This window comes from Anser anser, assembly GCF_964211835.1.
Source record: "Anser anser genome assembly, chromosome: 27".
NCBI classification, from domain to species: domain Eukaryota; kingdom Metazoa; phylum Chordata; class Aves; order Anseriformes; family Anatidae; genus Anser; species Anser anser.
In genome coordinates, this window is record NC_139748.1 from 1440342 (window position 1) to 1461219 (window position 20878).

General features: G+C 43.1%; 1 protein-coding gene and 1 long non-coding RNA gene across 4 annotated transcripts in view; both read right to left on the minus strand.

The window, feature by feature from the left end:
* MAGI3 (membrane associated guanylate kinase, WW and PDZ domain containing 3) overlaps nt 1–20878 on the minus strand; it is a 73211-nt gene that overhangs the window by 51910 nt on the left and 423 nt on the right. The window lies entirely within an intron of this gene.
* On the minus strand, nt 1858–20587 carry LOC310887231. Its single transcript, XR_014575696.1, has 2 exons — nt 16033–20587; nt 1858–15037 (listed from the first exon to the last, which is right to left on the minus strand). It is a non-coding gene; the product is annotated as an uncharacterized lncRNA (long non-coding RNA).

Consider the following 20878-nt stretch of genomic DNA (forward strand, 5'->3'; position numbering starts at 1 on the left):
CAACAGAGCATGTGAAAGCTGAAAGTGGTAAATGAGTTTATCAACAAATGGTGATTAATATTGGAACCTTCGGACTACTAATGAGTGCGTGTGTCTCACAGACTGAAAGGACTAACTAGAGCAGACAGACAGCAGGTAAGAGACATTCTCATTACCCCCTCCCCAGGCATTTATTTGAGGTTACTTCAGCGGAGGAGGAGAGCACGAGGCAGAATCGTGCAAGCTGCCCTCCCAGCAGCGGCCTCACGTTCCCGAGCAGTCTCGGCCGCAGCAGGTGTTGCACCCGCAGCCAGCGGCAGCACCGTCGGACGGGCAGCGCCAGGACGAGCCGCCTCGATGATGTGCCTGCTGCAGAGTGTGGCAGCGGCTCCTCTCCAACACCCAAGCCCCCTCAGCGACCGCCGGCACGGCTGCCTACCTTACAGAATGTGGCCCGCAGTGCTCAGCGACTTTGAACAGATTTAGCTGCTGCCTCTCATCTGCGCTTTTGCCTGCTAAATATTATCAAAAGAAGCTAAAAGAAAGACCTGTAAGATTTCCAAAGGGAGACTTTTACCAGATAATCTTTTAAGAAGTATTTCTGCTATAAAGTTTCAGAACATCTGCAATTTGAGAGACTGGCAGATTAAAAAGGGCAAGTAACCCATTCATTAAAAGTATAAATCTGGCTTTAATAAACAAAACTTATGAACATTAAATAAAACTCACTCTTTCATTACTACCTACGTAACCTTCTAAGCACAGACGCAGATCAGTTCTACAGAAGATTAAATTCTAGCAAGCTGTGTTAGCGTTCGTTCATTTATAGAGGGGTCATTCTACATAGGAAACATGGTACGAGTGTCAATTATTTTTATCTTCAGAACAAACTTCCGCTACTTGAAAACATCTTTAAACTAGAACTACCTGAAGAAGAGTGGCTGAACAAAGACAGCAATTTCACAGTAAGACAACTGTCACTTTCATTTTTACCTAGTGCTTTCTATCATAAGAATGAGGCTATGTAAGTCTTATACAACCTAAACAATCTGATTTTAAAAGGTCCTTATCACCCATGACTGTAGTCAAATACAAATAGCAACATATCACCTCACTTACTGGCAACTTCCAAGCCACTCATTCTCCCTTCTTTGTGTACAATAAATGGCCACAAAATTGACGTAGCAGCAGTGAACAAGAATTAAAACCTAAAGAAGAGAACAAAAAAAAAACCTGATCTCTGGCAGATATCTAAAATAACTGTGTGAATGATTATCTACTAGATCATCGGTGATCAACTTTCACCAGTTGATTTCAGTTTAATTTTTGCCTCCAGAAGTTCTACACATGGTAGATGTCTTAAACAAAATAGTAATGCTTGTATAGACTATGCGACAGGAAGGGTCATTCAGTTACAATCATAAAAGTTTCACATTGAGAGAGCTTAGCTCTTGGATTGTGGTGCATTCAGTTCGGGAAGCTTGCCAATCATCGTCTTCATGCAGCTGTCTCCAAAGGCTGGACTCATTTATATCTGCTTAAAGAGCTCACTAAATTCAAGACTGACACAGAAATGGAATTCTCATAAGAAAGCACTTCAAATAACAAGACAGCTTTGAAGGCAAAGCCAAATCTAATTTCTGTTCTCAATTCACAATCAATCAGAAGGCAGCTATGTATATACACCCCAATAGGAAAACCAAAACTGACAGCACAGTAGTCTTTTCCTGTATTTATTGCATCATTTGCTTTTCTGTCACCCTTGTCTGACCATATAGATTCTGGAGTAATCTCTCTGAAATGCTTTAGTATTGCCAGAGTACGGTCTTTCACAGAGCAGATATTTCTGCTACCCACAATAAATACTTATTAAAATGCTTCCTTATTCAGAGCCTGTACATGGTACTTTCAGATTTACTTGCACTATTTACTTTCAGATTTACTTGCACTATTTTCTCAAGACAAATGAACTCAAGATTAAAATAAATAAACAAATAAAAATCAGCCTTGAATTGTGAATGCTCCAAAGGTTTTATCACCTCTGGAAAAATTCCATTGCCTGAACCTCATGCCTTGCTGATCTCTCCCTCCTGTCAAAAACGGACAGTGTTAAATGCAGCCTCTTCAGTTGTACAATCCCTCCAGACCATGACCTTAGCACCCAGGCGTCGCTTTGGAGCAGCCAGTCAAACAGCATGGCAGAAGTGGGATTTTGAGTTTGGTCTTGAAATGAACAGAGTCAAAAGAGCACTGCCACCTTTATTAGAAATGCCAAACTGGAGGAACTGCCGTAACTGCTTTCCAGCTTTAGTTGACCTTTAGTACCAAATTTGCATTTCAATCTATGTAATATCTATTTAAGCATGGCAGAACTACAGAGAAGAACACGGAAAAAAAATCCACAACTATCGCCACCTCCATAGGCCAGAATGAAGTGAAATATTAACAGCAATCCTCAGAATATTTCCTGTAATTTCAGTAATCCCTTCAGAGGTTAATGGGCTGCTCTTTCTTATTCACTCTTTCCTGACAACGGTTGTTTTCCAAAGTTTGTAGTGGATTTCTGCTGTATTTGAAACACTTCCACCTGGCTCTATCCTGATGTCAGTAAAAACATTCTGAACCACCATTTATCTGCGAGACTTCTCAAGATGCCCCAGAGCTGAGGCCCGACGGCCGCAGGCAGCCAGGATGGGCAGGCAGCGCTGTGCAGCTGTGCCCGCACCTTGACAACGGCTGAGGAAAGGCAGCCAAAAGGGACACAATCATAAAGCATTAGCAGCTGCACCTACAAGGTGAAAACAAACCAAATACACCGGGTGAGATCCTGTTTTCACTAAAGATGGCAGAAGCCGCACAGTAAATCCAAAGGGGCCAAAAGCTCACCTCTCCGTTTTGGGGTCAGGCCGCCCAGCACGACGGGCCCATGGGCGCAGAACCCAGGCCTGGCTGCTGCCCGCTGTGCCGGCTCACAAGGCCTCACCCGCCTCGGCTCTCTCCAAAGGAACTCATTTTCCCTCCTCCGAAGCAATCGAAGGTACCAAGAAAGGTACAGAATTTGGAGGTTTATTTATATATTTCTCTTCACAGAAGTCAAATAACTCTTTGTGGGCCTCTGGAGCAATCTAAACAGAGTTCCCTGTCCCCCGTTTCGTAACACTGACATGTGTGCCACTACTTCCCCAATACAGTCACTCTACTTGACAGGTTTTTTCCCCTCAAAGGCTGTAAGAAATTTCCATCTGTTCACATACTTAGGCAGAAAATATGCAGGAAATCCAAATAAGATGCAAGAGGGTAAATACAGTTTTTACCAGAAATTAATACACTACCCAGATCAAAATCTGCCAAAAGGACAAGTCCTGATGAAAAATACCCAAAAAACTGCAAGTTGCCATTTTATTTGGCTGTAGAATGAATTTGATGCATGAAAACAAAGACTAAATGCCAGCCTGCAAGTTTAAAAGCCATCGACCTGGGCAGTTACACCAAAGACGTGGGACAACCTTCAGGCAAGCTCAGCAGGACTTACTTTGGGCACAGAAACCACGGCTTCAAAATGGCAACAGCTTTAGGTCAGGCATTTTGCAAGACTAAGCAATGCCCCAGTAAGTGCCCCAGAAAACACCCTACCTTTCTTCTCCTAACAATTTTCTCTTCCTTCCTAATTTTACTCATCATATCGATTCATAATCAGGGAGTAGTTGCATAGCTAGTACTTCCTTGTTATTAAACAAAAGCATTTGAATTCCAAAATTCACAGCTCAGTCCCTACTGGCAGCTATACAGAAACAGCAAAGAGAAGAAAACAGATGTCTTGCTGTTCAAATAAATAATGTGCTGAAACAAAGACTAGCTTTTCTTTGTCTGCCAGTTTAAATTCTTAATAAGAATCTAACTGGGCTTTCCTGAAGGCACTGTCAGAACATGCAGGTGAAATCAACGCTGTATGTGTTTGGTACGATGGACATCAATATATGCTGCGAAAGCTCAGCACCTCTTTACACTGTGCACAGTGGAGGGGTTTACTGTGTCAGGAGGAATATACCTGAAAAGAGGCAAATGCCTAATTTCTTACTGTTATAAAAAAATCCATGACCGACACATAGGTTAAGAATAAATTTTAAAGTGCAATATTTCAAATATCCTCTGCTTAAACAGCAGATTTTATTTTTATCTCCACATAGTTATTAAATATAAGAAAATCTGCACACCTGGCATTTACAACCTCTACTTCCAGGCAACAGCGAATACTAAATCTTTCGAGATCACTGCAACTTGCCAGAAGTAAGGGCCCAGTGCATGTCTGAATTCTAAATTCCTCAGGTAAGATTCAAATTTTTGTCAAAGACTGCCTTAAAAAAAAAAAAAAAAACACTTCCTCATTATTTTTTTTAATTCTACATCTTTTATATATTCTTTTTTTTTTTTGCTATGAAATGCTGAATATTGATTTTCCATTTTCTCTTCATAAACTCTTTTGCAGAGTTTCTTGGTTCTGTGTAGGATTTTTTTTTATTGTGGCTGTCTTAAAATCTCTCTCAAAACATCAGGTCCCATACTGTGGGTATACTTTACTAAAATTCAGTTTCAAAAATTTTGAGGTACTAAAAAGCTAAAAAAACAGCAAGCCTTTAAAACTACTTTCCCATTTTCCCATAATGATTAATTCTGGAAATAGAAAAACTTGTCTCTCTCCTCTGTTTTTAAACAAACTTTAAACAGTTTTCTTATGCTTAAGTAATAACTGTAAATACTGAACAGCATAGAAGTTACCATGCATGAACAGGCATAGTTTTCCTTTGCAGTTTCCTTAATATCCAACATCTCTGAAACCCTACAAACCAGAAAGAGCAACAGACCTCTTAACAACATAGTTCAATTAAGAAAAAAAAAATCAGATGTATTTGCCAAAAGGCAACAAATAATGATTTCAGAACAAATTGTATGCCCCCTGAAGGTGATTCAACAAAGCAGAAATTGATTTAAGTCTTTCTTTTTTTTTTCCTGCACTTCACCCAGTGCAAGAAGAAAAACACAGAAAGAACTTCCTCGGGTAAAAACCCTTTTACTGTTCCTACAGTATGACATTCCACATTATGTATCAGAGATTGATGACTGAATGGAAGAATATTCCATTTTAGTAAACTCTTAACTTGAAAGAAAAAGCAGAGAACGGTTGGTAGTTTCTGAATACTTGAAAACTTCCCTGTGGATGTACTACACACACTCGTGTACAAATACAGACAGATAGAGAGGTTACCAAAAAAAAAAAAACAAAACAGGATACAGTAGCACAGGGCTCCTCCTGGCCCCAGAAGGGACCACCAAGATCCCTGAGTACTCTGACAGATGTGCTACTTGCATCAGTCCTACTCCTCACTGTCTGAACAGCGGTCTGCTCCCAAAGGCCAACATTCAGATTCTTGGACCCTTCAATTCTGCAATTAAGCATCCCCTCACGCTCATTCCGTCTCTCCTTTGTTATTTGATACATATTTTCTTAGCCTAAGACTTTTTATGTTTATGGTCATCTTCCAGGACTATAATGTCTTCCCTCACATTTTTCAAAAATGTTGAAATAATTTGATTTTACATAGCATTCAGCACTATATATTAAATAGTAGCCCATTCACAAGCAATTCTATAAACGCTCGTGTTTGTTCCTGAGCAGGGTAGTTCCATGCCTATGGATGAACCAGGAGAAAACCATTACTTTCCCCCTTCCTAACAGACACACTCATGTTGCCATTTTTTTCTTCTGGAATTTGTGCTAAAATCAGAACTGTTTCACAGCTAATCACAGTTTATTAAATCAAACCAAATTACAGGCACAGTACTAGTGATCTCCAGTCACGAGAGAGCTCCAAATCTCAGTAGATAAGGAACCATCTGAATAGCACAAACATTTCTGATGCTCTTTTCAGAAAGGAATTCACAATTCCAATGGCAGACGACTAACACTGGGAAGCAGCTTTACTTCACTGATTCTTCTGGTGGTTGTCCTGTAACAGCATCTGCTCTCTTTAATACAAGAACGAGAGAGGATGAAGATTTTCATTTAAGCAAGTGTCTTCCAGTACCAATGTTCTCTCAAGGCTCTTATATGTCTATGATCACAAATAGATTCCAGTTTCCCTTGGATCTCACATCAAGTTACTTCAATTTACATTAGAAAGGTGGATTTTTTTTCTGGTAATTTCTGCTGGATATTGAACTTGAGTTTACAGGTACCATAATTTCCGCATAATAGTTAGGAATTTACCCTCTTCAAAATGAAGGTAACACAAAGTTCAAAATTCACGCAAACAATTTTTCTAATAGAAGTAACGTGATAGTAGAAATTCTATAGTCTAGGAAACACAAGCAGAAAAAAAGGCCAGTGTGCAAATGCATTCATTATCATATGCAAGCAGACAAAAAAGAGATCTAATGCAAAGTTAGATAAAGTGCCAGGAAACATCAAGCAATTAATCACTACATGACCGCTACATGACCAGTATTAAATTAAGAACTGTGCAAATCACTTATCCATGCTCATATCTAAAAAATGTACTAAGAACGTTGTTACAACAAATCAAGTATCTGTAATTTACAAATATTCATTACTGAAGGTTCAAACCACAAATCTGCATGTTCCACTAAACCCAAAGCAGACCCTGACACAGACAAGGCCTTATAAACATCCACCTACGGGAAGACACCAAATGCAACCCGAGCTGTAACCGCAGTGCACCTAACCAGCTTTTCAAACTGCTACACTTCACTCATCATTTCATTTACATGCGAGGTTACATGTGGGTGACACAATGCAACTGTATTAATGGGCTGTAGATTACCTAAACTCAAATTTATATGATACAGAGACCCTGAGGCAGAAGACAACTAGTCCACCACTCTCCCACTGCCTTTTGCAAGTTATTTACAAAGGTAGAAAGATTAATATGAAAGATTCGTATTAATCAGACACCAAACTAAGTGGCAGCAACAGTACCTTAAGGCTGAATAAAAAACGTACCTTTTTCCCTTACGTTATTCAGTACCACGGTGACAAAACAGAGAAAGAGATTTAGAGATTTATGCTCAAAACCCAGAACTCATTTTGAATCCATACACTTTACATAAGTTAGAAAAGATGTTACTGGCTCAGGGAGATCCAGATGTCCTGAAATATTTTGGAGGATGGAGCACAACAAAAAGATATAACATGCAGTATAATATAAAACCATACAGTCCCCTGCAATTATTCACTGTTTTTATGAACATTAAGTGTCCTACCCTAATGAATTCATTTAAGTGCTAGTAACATCTCCTAATGGGCATTAATTAAACTTTTCCAGCACCTCTACCTTCACTGGAGAACAGTAATTACTCACTGCTGTCCTACAGAGAGGGAAATAAAATCCACAAGATTAGGTATTTTTACACTGAGTAAGTAGGGCAGACAGGAAAGCCTGCAGTTCAGAGGCAAATTGCTATAGTCAGTAATTTCACTACATGAGCAATACTTCAGGCCTTGCACTGAGAAAAACAGTTTTCCTGCTGCCCTTCAGTGAGCCACAAACTAGGGTTTGATAGCACATCGGTCTGTCAAGGACATAACTGTCCATCAAAACATCACATAAAACAGTTGGCCATCATCCCAGCTTTTTGATGAAGTTTAACCACAAGTCAGGTAGACACGTCAACCTTTCATACCTATCAATGAATACATTTTAAAATTATTTATAAATATAGCATATTAATACTTCTACAGTAAGTGATTTAAAACAGGAAAAAAAAACACATACATGAGTAGCAGTTGAAGATGTCAGATCTTGAATAATGGACCAGAGTAATTTTTATTTATCCATACAAAACTGTTTTACACAACAGGGACTAGCTCTCAACCTGAAATATAATCATAGCAATTTTGTCTTCAAGCTTAGGTCATTTGTATTTTTTGTCATATACCAAATACATTGCATTAAAGCTCACATTACAAACATTATCTTCCAAAAACATTGCAAATGTGAAGCACGGTCAGGGTAATACAAATTTCAAAATATTACTCAGCAATGGAGTGACACAGCTTTTTACACATGGGCACTTCCACCTGATGGTACCCACAGCACCAAGCTGTTTTCACAAACACAGTTCTCCCAGCATCAAAGCATTTACAATCTAATCTCACTGCAAAGAAGATTAGTGAAATTACTGAGCAGTAATAGTTCCAGCAACAGAGGTAAAAATACTTCACTGGCACTTTTGGTCAGCTGATTTCTGAGGAATTCTTTAGACCAATAAAGGACAAAACAAGCCATTAAACATCATTCCCCTGGATTAATATGGGACCCTGCTTCCCTCTTACATAACGGGATTTTGAAATTCCTCTGAAGTACATGCATTAGGAGGAAATCGTCTCTACAGACCTAAAACTTTAGGGCTTAGTTATTTCCTGATAGTTTTGTGGTTTTAGAGGAAATAAACTGAACGTTAATCCTCTTGGATTTAATGAGTAGTACCAGCAAACTCTGCTTCTGCCTGTTAGCAAACCTTCAGCCTGGGAGAAGGTCACTGTAAACTTGGCCTATAACCAAAACAAAGTTGCATCTACTGGCAATGAAATCTTAAAGACGGGGAAGGCTTACGTGGTTTGGGTGTTCGTGTTCTTTATTTCAGCAAAAACTGTGTCAGAATTATTTAAAAATTCACCTATGTCTAGACTTTTTCATACAAATCACTTAGCACAGTAGAAAAATACCTCATCAGCATGCTGACTTACACTGAGCTCAAATTATTTGTCAATGGTTTTATATATATATATTTTTTTTAATAATTTCAGAAAAAGAAATAACTTACATAAGTGCATCTCTGAATTCAGCTGCAGGATGAAGCTGGTAGGCCACCAGCTGTGCAAACATAAGAAATGTGCCAAACAGAATAAACCAGCCCTCATTCCTACTTTAATTGTATTTATGTTGCGATCTTCCACTAAATCTTGCAGGAAAAACTAAAATTTATACTGAAGCAGGCACTTTTGCTTTCTATTTTGATCTGTTTTCCTGCTTAACGCTCACTGAAGTTTTACTCTTGACACCACCCACCTCCTATGCACTTCTTCCTTTCAGAATGCAAAGTGTATGGGCAAGACACTATACAAATGACTTTTTCTAAAGACTACTACAAGTAGAGCAACTATTTAAGATAAAGAATGCCTTTTAAAGAGGCTTTCTGTACTGAAGGAGACAGCGAACCAGCTAGTCATCTAAAGATTAGCTACACTTCATTTTGCTATCTTTAACTTTTGTTAAAAACATTATGCAAAACAAAAGCACAAAGTTGCTCATCAGTTGCTTTGTCTATTTCTTTTTAACTTTTACTACTAGTCTTAACCACTACAAGAAGTTTATTTTCCAGGATCTTACACAAATAATTTATTTGTGCTTAACACTGAATCAGATTATTTTTTTCTTAGGATATCAAGAAGTAGAACTGGTTTAATTATCTGGTTTCTTCCAGTAGCCTGATTTCATGAGTTAAGAGAACGTTGCAGATCCCCTAAGATCTATTTAATTGCAGATCCAAATACCTTGGGCCATGTTTTAAACTCTACTGGGACCACGTTGGTCAGTCGTTAGCGGCCGCACCACTCTCCGCTACAGATGCTCGGCAGGAGGGGTTCTCAGCTCACGGCCACTGAAGACTGAGACTCCCTGAGTGACTCTTGCAGTGTTCACAAAACGTTTCAGTAAAGCAAACAGACCGAAAAGGGGCTTAACTTTGCTATACGAGATTTGGTGACACTAGAAAATAATGAAGAACCCACAGAGATGAACAAGTTGAAAGTTGCTGCTCTAGAGCAAACACACTTTCTACCCTAAGATTATTTCCACTAACAACTTAATTTGATAAACTACATCACCATATCAAGCCGTAATTAAGCAGCTACTTCAGATGGAATTTTTCTTCTCATCTGTTCTTTCATCATCAACATGAAAGAAGATTTTTTTACAAACATGTTTCTTCTGGCCAAGCACAAAACTGCTGCATATTTTACTGGGCGCCGCTCCCATCTCCACGCGGGCAATCTGCTGGCACGGCAGCGGCACGTCCGACCTGAGTGCTCCTGGCTGCAGCTGAGCCGGGGCTCGGGCAGATGCTTCTCGCCCCAGCACAAGCGCAGCATTTCCACACCACCTTCCCTCTGCACGCAGCAGCGCAGCACTCGTGCCCGCGCCCCGCCAGCCACAGGTTGAGAGAGACGGCTTTGGAAGACCCTCCGTCCCACCTCCCCGCACCTTCTCCAAGGCGAGGGGAAGACGGCACCCGGAAGACGCCCGTAGGCCACGGCTGGATAGGATTCCAGCACAGTGCTGCAGGGAGAAATCGGCAGCCACAGACCCACAGAGGAAAAGCCCGGGGCTGGTCACAACAGCCACCGCAGGCCCCAGTGCAACCACCCCTGATTATGCCCACAGAACATGCAAAAGCTGATGAACCTTTCAAATGGCGAGCAGATGAGTCCTGACAAACTGGTCTGCATCAAATCACATGCTATGCCCTCCCCTGCATACTAAAGCAGTCCTTAATAGAAGGGACACAATTTGAATCCCAAAATGTAATGAACACTGAAACTCTCTCAAAACACAACTGTGAAATGATCCAAGTCCAAGGGAAATGCAATTTTCCCTAAACGCTTTGTCAAAATTCCTCTGACAAAGGCACTGGGGACATTTCAGTAGAAACTCAGCTCTAAATCTATTCTTCCATATTTCTACATTCATAGCCTGATGTGCAGGCTACACTACCAAGTAACTATAGCTGCTTTCCAGGGCAATTTTTGGCAGATGACTGCAGAGATCTCCTGCCTTACATTGTAAAATCCAAAAGGGCCTTTAGTGTTCTTCATAGCTCATAGATAGTGGCAGACGTTGCATACCTTAAACTGAATTTGCTTACCAGAAAGTAAACAACACTGGAACATACCAGCCATTCATTTTTATTTCCATGACATGAGATCTTTATTCAAATTTACACTACAAAGAAGTGAAATGTCTAGTGGCCAGGCTTAAAAATGCACGTGGGTTGTTTGCTGGGTGGGCAAGGAGGGGATCATGGTTGTTCTTTCAAGTGACTTCAATGTTTAGTCTGTGATGGATCTTAAATCAAGAACTTCTAGAAGTGTTTTTATGTAAACGCATAATAGCCTGCGGACAGCTACTGAATGTTGCAAACCTACAAGCCAAGAATACGGGATGGATTAAATGTCACTCAGATTCATATTTTCCAGATGCAATAACATGCATTTGGTTAAACGATCATTTAAGAAGGCTAGTTTATTTAAAAAAAATAAATCCAATTTCCTATTCTTTACTTCCTGTTAGCAAACCTCACAAATCACCCTCAGAAACAGGCAGGTCTCCACCTGGGGTTGCCCTCTCCGCCACAGGACCGGCCACAGTCTTGGGGCAGTTGCCAGAAGCAGCCCCGCACAGCGCCCCCGGGTGCTGCGAGGCTGCAGCCCGGTTCGTGGCTCCTGCAGCAGCACCACAGCCGGGCAGCACCAAGGACGAGGAACCGGGAGGTGAACACCTGGGGCCTGCTGCAGCCCTGGGGCCCTGTGCCCAGGCTGCCCTCGCCCCTCAGCCCTGAGCAGCTACAGAAGGCCCCTCCAACAAAACCAAGGTGGAAGGATATCACATCCCCACTTCACCCAGGAAACCTCAGACACACATATGAATGTTGAGGGCTGCGGTGGTTTCTGGGCGATTCTGACAGAAATTTCTGTGATCCAGCCCCAAGACTTGGGGAACAGGTTTTAAAACATCGACACAGAAGCAGCCAGGCTCTGCTCTCTGCTCAGTGCACTTCAAGAACTTTACCCAGGCACAGACGTGTCCGTATGTGTGGGGATCCCACAAGTTTCTACAGCTCCCACTTGGCTGACAAAACGAAGAAGTTGTAAATAACAGTGCATGGGAGGGAAGTGTTCCCAAGTCTTCACTTTGAAGAGTAAACAAAGCAGGAGATATACAGGAATCATAAGAAAAAAGCTAAACATCTGTGCCTTTCTGTACAGTGTTCTGAATTAGCATGTACAAGTCAGTAAAGCTGTAAACGTTACAAGGCTTAGCCAAAGTTCAAACAATTACTGAATCTCGATGAACCCTACTTCAGTGGCTGCTCTAGGCACAGTAACACCTGTAAAAGCATTTTCTGTTATCACCAATTATTTGCTGTCGCTTACCTCCTTCTATTTGTGTTGCAAGAGGAGCAACAAACCCCTAGTCCTGCTCTTCTACACAGCACGGTTCCCGTTCCCCGCATTTGTTTCCTTCATGCTCTGTTTCCACCCTTCTCTGTTCACGGCATAGGGCTTTTTCCACGCGGCCGGCGATCCTTTTCTTCTCATCTCCTCTACCCGTGGCTATCTGCGGTGAGGCGAGCAGTCACCCTCGGAGCGCCCCACGCTCCGACAGCCGCTCGCGCCTTGCTCCGGCCGTGCCCCTGCCAGACCCAAGGCGCCCCACGGACGAGGGGCTGCTGCTGGGCTCCTCCGAGCAGTACCGGGCAGATCGCGGCCCGGCCCGGCCGACCGAGCACACCGCACACGTAGGAGCTTTCTGGCAACCGCTGCTGTAGTAAGCCTTTGGTTTAGGTTCTCGTTAGGACAATGCTAGTCTGGATTTATAAGAAAGCATTTTCTCTCTTTCCCAGTGGAGTGGGTTCAAGAAGACAACTTTAGTAATGGGTAATTCACATACAATCACATTAACCTCATGGATTGTCTTCACCACCTTTTTGAAAGAATAATTACCATGCAGGTAGAAACAACATTTATAGACAGCCATACCAAAAAAAGAGGATAATTCTGATACTTATATAGCATCCACAATCCATATTCATAATACATCAGCTGTTAGTCTGATTGTATTTATTACCAAAAGCCAGTAATGAAGCAGCACTGAAGTAGAACACAATAAAAATCAATATTCAAGTGTACCATGATCTGACAGACCTGGAATTCAAGTTTTACTTTTTTAATACAGGTAACTGAAGAGAGATGGTTATCCAGAGCTTAAAGGAATTAACGCATTACTTCCATATTGTAAATTATTTTCATGAGATGAATCAACTTACACTAGCTAGACTACTATTCAGCAACTGAAGAGCGACACAGGATTGATAATAAACACACTAGTGATTTTCAATTTGAGGAAGTTACATTCAATTAAAAGCAGCCAATAATTCACAAAAAAATTACAAGCTCATGAGACATACATATTGAAAAATAGCTTCAAGCAAGCATTTTTGACAGCTCACTCGGAGAAAGCCCACTGTCGTATCTAAAAGCCTTGGTGTGCTTTGCAAATGAAATTACATTTCCACATAAGATCATTACTTTAATACATTGCATTTGTATATGACAAAAGCACGGTGACATAAGTTTGAACAAAGGATTGCTATGATTTTATTTCATCTTGAAAGCTACACCTGAACTAAATCACCCAAATTCGCATCAAATAGCACTGATGCAAATTAGTATAGCTTGTACAGAGGTTTTGACTAGTATGGAAAAATTAAACTCCAGTGTCCCTGCACTCGCAGCACCCACAGTAGCAACCCCTTTCTTCCCTCAGTGCCTTGACAACAATCTCCTTGTTACCACGCAGACGAGCGCCCTTGCTGGATTACTCCCCTTTCCACCAGAAGAATACGCTCTTGATTTTAAGACTGATGAGCTTGGAAGCCAGCCCAACATTCAGCTACTGCTCGCATGTCACCTGGGAGCTGGTCCCATTCCCACCGCAACCCACTAAGGGCCCAAACCAGAATAATTCAGCACAGACTCTAATACCCATCAGCAACAGAGAAGGTGAATTATGGAGAATTCTGGTTTCGAAGACTGGTATAGCAGATCAATACAAATCTGCAGTCTTCCCACTGCATTTCCTCTCACCTCCTGTTCAGCTGAACTAAATAAGGAATTTACTCTCAAATACAAAGTGCTCATATTTTTCTTAATCCAAATCCAGTACTCCCAGGAATACCATTGCCTTAAAGAAGAAAACTGTTCCCATTCAGGGAACAATGTGCAATTTAACTCACAGTCCATGAACATTAGAAGATATTCCTTAAAAGGAAGCATCTTGAATTAAAAACAAGAACCAGAAGAATGAATTCAAAAGACTTTAAAGCAGAGCAACAATCAAAACTAGAGTAATTTTTTCAGCTGTCAATTTGAATGCATAATCCTTTTTATATTTTTAAGACATTTTAAAGAACAATATCTTGAAGCAGGTGTTATAATAATAAAGGAGCATGGTGCAAAGCAAGTTAAACAAGCACAGCTTGTTTATTTTGGGAAAATTCTAAAATGACAGTTTTGTTTTGAAGCGCCTTCTAGAAGTAAAAAAAAAAAACTTCTTTGAAAAAATTAAGGAAATTGAATCTTCTAAGACAATAAAAAGAATAAAAAGACAGCCATTTTCTACAACTGACTAGCATTTCATTAAAGCCAGCCAGGAATTCAAGAGCAATACTTAGACAAGAACTATGAAGTAATCTGTAGTTGAAATCACAGCTTCTAACAAAGATTCACGTTTTATTTCATTCTTGGCTTCATTCACATAGAAAATAAAGTCTCCTGCTATTGTAGAATAGTGGCAATGGACAGTTTCAAGGATTTCAAACAAGTTAGTTCTATGCCAGCGTGTAAACCTAAGCTGCTTTTCTTTTTTTTTTTTAAAGGAAAAAAACCCTCTCCTTATTGCAACCAATAAACATATGTGCAAAAACTTCAATCAAAGCTGTCTACCTGAATAAGAAAATTTTCCTTCCAGGAATAACTGGAATACAAGTGCTCAGTTGTTCAGTTCTAGTGTAATTCCCATGCCCCACAAGAAGGAGACAGGGACACTGTGGTGGCAGCTTTGAAGCTCACAAACTGGGAGAGCAGACGCTGCGCTACCGGCTCCTCCGCCAGCTCAAGGTAAATGCTGGTCTTACTCTGTGCTGTTCTGCCAGGTCTCTCCTGAGAGACATCAGCGAACAAACAGGGAACAGAATGGCTCTCCTGAAGGGAACAAAAAAGTACAAATTAAAACCATGGTGTTAAGCAGCACAGTAGCAAAAACCACATGAGGCCTCGTTATCATTTGAAACTAACACGCTAAGAAAGAATAGAATAATGAGAGCCAGTGAAATCACAGTACTTATTGCAGTCAGATTTAAACAAAGGAGTATGTGAAAGGGAATGGCAGCACGTCCTATGCCAAGAATAACATGTTTATATAAAGATGAATAGGAGAAACAAGACTACAAATTACATACACATACTAATGCTAATACCAATCCCTTGGCAAGCGCTTGATGGTCCCCTGCATCCACACACCTGAGATGCAAACTAAGAGCTTTTAGTGCAAGGTGGCTCTTGCAAACTGCTACGTGATGCACCATTGCTCTTGCCAATGCTGGACGAAAGTGACATCGCCCAGCTGAAAGTTTCTTATTCAGGTTTCTTTATAAAGATAGCACATCTGTCTTCTGCCCACTTTCACTAACCTGAGATACCCTACACATTTGTTATAGGAAACAACATGTACATTTATTTTTTATGTTTTTACCTCCAAGTGTGGTAAAATGAATCAACCTTTTCTTTTTTATGGGTCTTTCTCAAACAGGAGGGACCGTTTTTCAGACCAGCACCCAGAAGTCCACTGCCCGGTGTGCACGAAGCCCGAAGGACCCGAGCCGACTTCCTCATCTCCCCGGACTAGCACAGTAACACACTGGTCTGTTTAATCACCAAGCTGGCCTACTGCCAGCTTTCAGAGAAACACAGAATTAGGGTAATGCCTTTCCTCAGAGAGGCAAAATTATCCTAGTGTGTATTCTGATCTCTCTTTTAACACGGCACATTTAGAATTCATCAGATTTTGTGAAAACAGCCTCTCAGTGCTGTGTGCACTCCTCTCTGCCTTAATTGCCAAACATGCAAATGTTTACCCCCACACAGAGGCTCAGCGCCTACCTCAAGCACAAAAGAAAATGTAAATCAATCTTACGTACTCAGCTGCAAGTATTATGTCTGAAGCGCCGCATCCTGGCCTGAGTCACTGCACTGTCATCTCACGCCTCCGGCTTCAGGGGAAGGACCCCGCGCACAACTGGCCTCTGAACGCTTCCCTTCACTCCTTTTGGTAACGGGCACTTCACAGATTAATTACTACAAAATTTCACAGTCACGTGAGAAAATGCATCTTACTGTTTTCTGGTAAATCTGTAGTAGACTTTGATCCGGAGAGCATTTTGGTCAGGTAAGGCCTTGATATCCTCAAGATTCCTATATCCTGAGAACGTTACATGATTTAGTGAAAGAGATTGACACAAAAACCAAATTAGTTCGGTACCGAGAACTTCAGAGTCCTACATCCACCCGTCGGTCATCTCACTTTCTGTACGAACGCATCGCAAGCCAGAGTAAAGCAACAGACCTGAAGCCGCAACGGACATCGAGAGGCTGTGGGCTGGCTGAGTGCACGCAGCAGCAACGCGCCTTGGCGCCGCACCGGGGGGCAAAGGACCGAAAAAGATCCCGTGAGTGTGAACGGGGAGGTCCTCCAAAAGCCCCATCTGGTAAAAAAAAAAAAAATATCCTAACCTGAACTGAACTTACTGCATATGTCAGAGAATCCCCAGTGGAGGTCACCGATAATGCCCCCGCTGGAGAAAAAGTCTTAATCACAGCTGAAGCTGTGACAGTCAGCTATGAAATGAACACATAGGAAATCAAGGTTTAGTAGTTTCAGGAGCACCAAGACTTTAAAAAAAGAAAAAAAAAAATCAAAAGATAGTCTGAAGGGGGCTTTTAATCATTCGGAAGCTCACTGCGTTTCTTGATTACAGACCAGTTTAGTTACAACAGAGTTGATATCCGTTCTCCAATAATCAAGGGACAAAACTCCACAGGGTTTGGAAGTGGAAGAGCAGCATGACTCTGCTTGTTTCTTCCCAGATGCTAGTTACATGAAACCATAATAATTGCCACAGAGTAGCTTTATGCATCGAAGCTCCTTAGTTTGGAAGGAAAGCACATTCCTTCCTACATAGTATCTGGCAACTCAGGCTCCAGAAGGAGGAACTTGCAGATAACCAGTAATGCTTGCTGCTTTACAACTTTAAGTCTGCAACCTACTTTTGATGCATTTTAGCCACCACGCTGCCATAAAGAAAAAACGCATTCAAAGTGAGATTGTTAAGTATTTTAGCAAGTAAGCTCAGCTTCACGTACAAATATTTTTCAGGCTAAACCTGAATGTCGCATGCAACCAGTCGGTACATTTACAGGATGAGCTGAGCAGTCAGAAAGATGATGGACTGACTTACTGCAAGCAAAATGCTTCGGTTTTTCCATAATGCGAATAAAAAAATCAGAAACAGTGCCAGCTACTTACAGGGCTAATACAAGTACTAATCCAGGTGACATTGGACAGGGAAGGTCCTTGAGCCACCTGGCAGCCATCGTTTGGATGCACATAAGCAGGTGATTAGCTTGAAACCAGCATTTAACAAGTGTGGCTAAAATACAGATGCGCTCATTACGATGAGCCTGCTCATGTTAGCACGCATGCACGTACACACAAACACCACGTAGCACAAAGAGCCTTACTGCTCTGTACGGCCGTTTTTCCTCATCTGATCAAGATGACGAACGATACAAAAATAACAGCACGGTTGTACTCTCAAGCACCAACTAGAATGAAGCAATACCTAACTTTCATTTGGACAACTCCGATCCCGACATCAGTCCAGGAATACTGGCAGGAAACTCGAGAGCAGCCTTCCTGCAGGTCTCACTGCACGGCCCCTGCTGCCGAGGGGCTCCCAGCCCCAGGGCTGGGCATCTCCCACCGCCTGCAGCCCGGGCCCAGAGCGTGGCTGTGACACCAGCACTGAGCCCCGGTCTGCAGCACACTGGTCTTGTTCTGCTTCACGAGGAAGAACAGAGTGAGAGGGAAGGAAGAACTTCATCAACAAAATGGTCCTTCATTTGTGATGTGCAGTTAACAGATGGTGTTCAATTTAGCATTCATATCTTTCAAGTGTCTTATCAAACAAGACTAAACAGCATCTTGAAATTTCCATTTTAAATTTTCTATGAGATTGCTAGAAGTATCACAGACAGATTTTACTGCTGTCAACTAAAGCTGTTGCTGCCTTCAACGAAGGATGCTCAAAATAAAGCACACGTCCAGGCTCCTGACGTGCTGTCAGAGGCCACTGGGACACCTGCACCAGATTTCACCGAGAAGATGGAGCCAGCTCTCAAACACTGAGGTTGCACTTCTAAGATGTAGATGTAGGCACCGAGCATCAAGGCCTCACACTCTCCCCATGATCAAGGGACGAGGCGACAAATTCCTCCCTGCCAGGCGGGCAGCAGCAGGACGCGGCACAGGCCCGATGCAGAGGTCACCCAGAAGCAGCGCGCTGCCTGCCAGAGGCTCTCCCTGCCTTGCAGCGCATTCGAAAGACAGCATTTGGGGCTGGAGAGTAACACGGAACACGGGACCTTAAGAAGTCTGACAACTAGGGTCTCTGAGAATTCAGCCATCCCACAAGCACCACACACCACCGCCCCCACAGCCCCTTAGCCATCGGTGCCCGTGGAGCCGCCTCCACCGTTCGGGTCAGCCAGCTTGGACCACCCCGGGGCCGCTGTGGATAGAAGGGAAGCCAAAGCCAGAGTCGTGGTGCTTCTCTGAGAACGCCTTGCCAACAGCTCTCATCACACATGCCCTAATTGGAGTACTTCCACCGAGTGCTACTGTGGCAATTGGAAAAAAAAAAAAAAAAGGCAACAAGAAAAATAGTCTGCTTTAAAATACCGCATTTAAGGACACTGAGTCTAACACCGAAAATGACTGCCAAAATCATCTGATGTGGTAAATAAGCTTGCAATATGTTCTAGTATGGAAAAACTGCTGGATCTGAAGCATGAATTTGATTTGTTCCAAAAGTTACATAAAATCAGCATAAAAATGCTACTTCTCTTTACACAACTCAACCCAGTGTTTAGTTCACAAGCCCAGAATGACTATGCCTAGTAACACCGGTCTTTGCAAGACACCAGCAGGAGTTTCCTTCTGCTGAGAAAACTGCTTCTACCTTTTAGCCAGTTCATAATCCCCAGGAGAATTCTGCTCTCACCTTCCACCAGCAACACCGGCACGCAACAGCTCCACCCGCACCCGATTCAGTGCCTGGTGATACCTCACCGAAAGCCTGCCCGAAAACCCAGCTACACCAAATCACGTCACTGAACCAGCTGGAGAGCCTTTGAAAGCTAAACGGACTTCCTCCCACAGAAAGAACACACACTACTCACTACGCAGCGTTTATTCACGCGCCCGGTACCTTCGTTCTTCACCATGGCTTTAGCCAGCGTGCTGGCATCAGCCATCGGTGCTGCCGGTTTGCTGGAGCCCAGCACCACCGTCCAGCGGGCACCATGCTCTTCACCTTCTATCCCTCTGCTCCACAAACGACTTAAGGAACAGAACCGCACTCCTGTTTAGTGCCTCATGTTTACGACTCCTAAGGAGCATCATCTGGCTCTGGCAATTTTCTGCTCTTCATTGCATGCATTTATTTCAAATCTTTTCTGCCAGTTTTAACTTGAAAGTTTGAGACATCTCTCTGTTACGGAAAGTCCCAGTACGGGAATATTCCATTTCCCTCCAGAGTAAACACACGAGAATTTCATTTGATATTCTTAATATGGTTTCATCTTCCATTAAGTTTTTTTTTTTAAAAAAAAAAAAGATTTATTATTGTCTTGTCTTTAACAATTTGTTCCTTTATTTATTCTTTTATTTAAATTTAGCTTGCAGCAGTTTGTTCTTTTCTAGTTTCTTCATTCAGACAGGATTTCCAGTTTTTGAAGACAGACATCTCTCAAAGCCTAGCAGCCTTCTGTAGGTGCTTTTAGGTGCTGCAGGTTTCATTTTTTTAAACAGGCGATACACATCAAGACTAAGTGCTCAATCTCCGTAGCAAAGATAACTTTTAATTAGCGGTCAAAGGAGGAAACTCTGATTTAAGATACGTGTTACCCAGAGTCAAAGAGCAACCCGGGTGTTATGAAAGAAGCACAGAACAGGTGTTACACAGAGAGGCTGTAAAAGAAGTGTTTCAGGTTTCAGCCACTGAAATACTGCTATCGGTTGGGATTCAGACAAGAACAGTTTTAAGACAGCTTCTGCAGAACGCATCGAGCTCACCCCTGGATTGTGAGCAGGAAAGCAGCAGGTCTGCAGCTCGTTACGCTGTGAATCATTAACGTGTGCGATCGCAGGCACTGGTTAGCGCTCAGCACTAACCTGACGTCTGACAGACGCGTTGATAAACGGGGCTTTAGCACCGCGATCTGATGTCACTCATTAACCGAAGCGCGCTCAGAATTAACCCGAACCCGCGGGGAACGCGAGCACGCGGACCAGGAGCTCCTCCTCGCCCCCCGCTACCGCCGGGCCCCCCCCGCCTCCAGCCGGGCCGAGGGCGCTCGGGGGCCGCGGCCCCGTCCCGCCGCGCTCCGGGAGGCGCCGCGACCCCGACCCCGGCCCCGGCCGCGCCCCGCGCCCACGGGGGCGGCACCGGGCGGGACGCGGCGGGCCCCGGGGGGGGGGGTTCCGAGGGGCAGCGGGAACCCCCCCCCGACCCCGCCCAACCGCCGCGCTCGCCCCGGGGCCCCCGGCCCGCCCCGGGCCCGGCCCCAGCTCCGGGCAGCGCCGCCGGAGGGAGCCGCCCCCCGCCGTCGGGGAGCGCGGCCGGGCCGGGCCGCGGGGCAAGGCCGCGGAGGCGGAGGCGGGCACGGCCCCGCCGCTGCCGGGCCCCGCGCGCTCCCCCGGGCCTG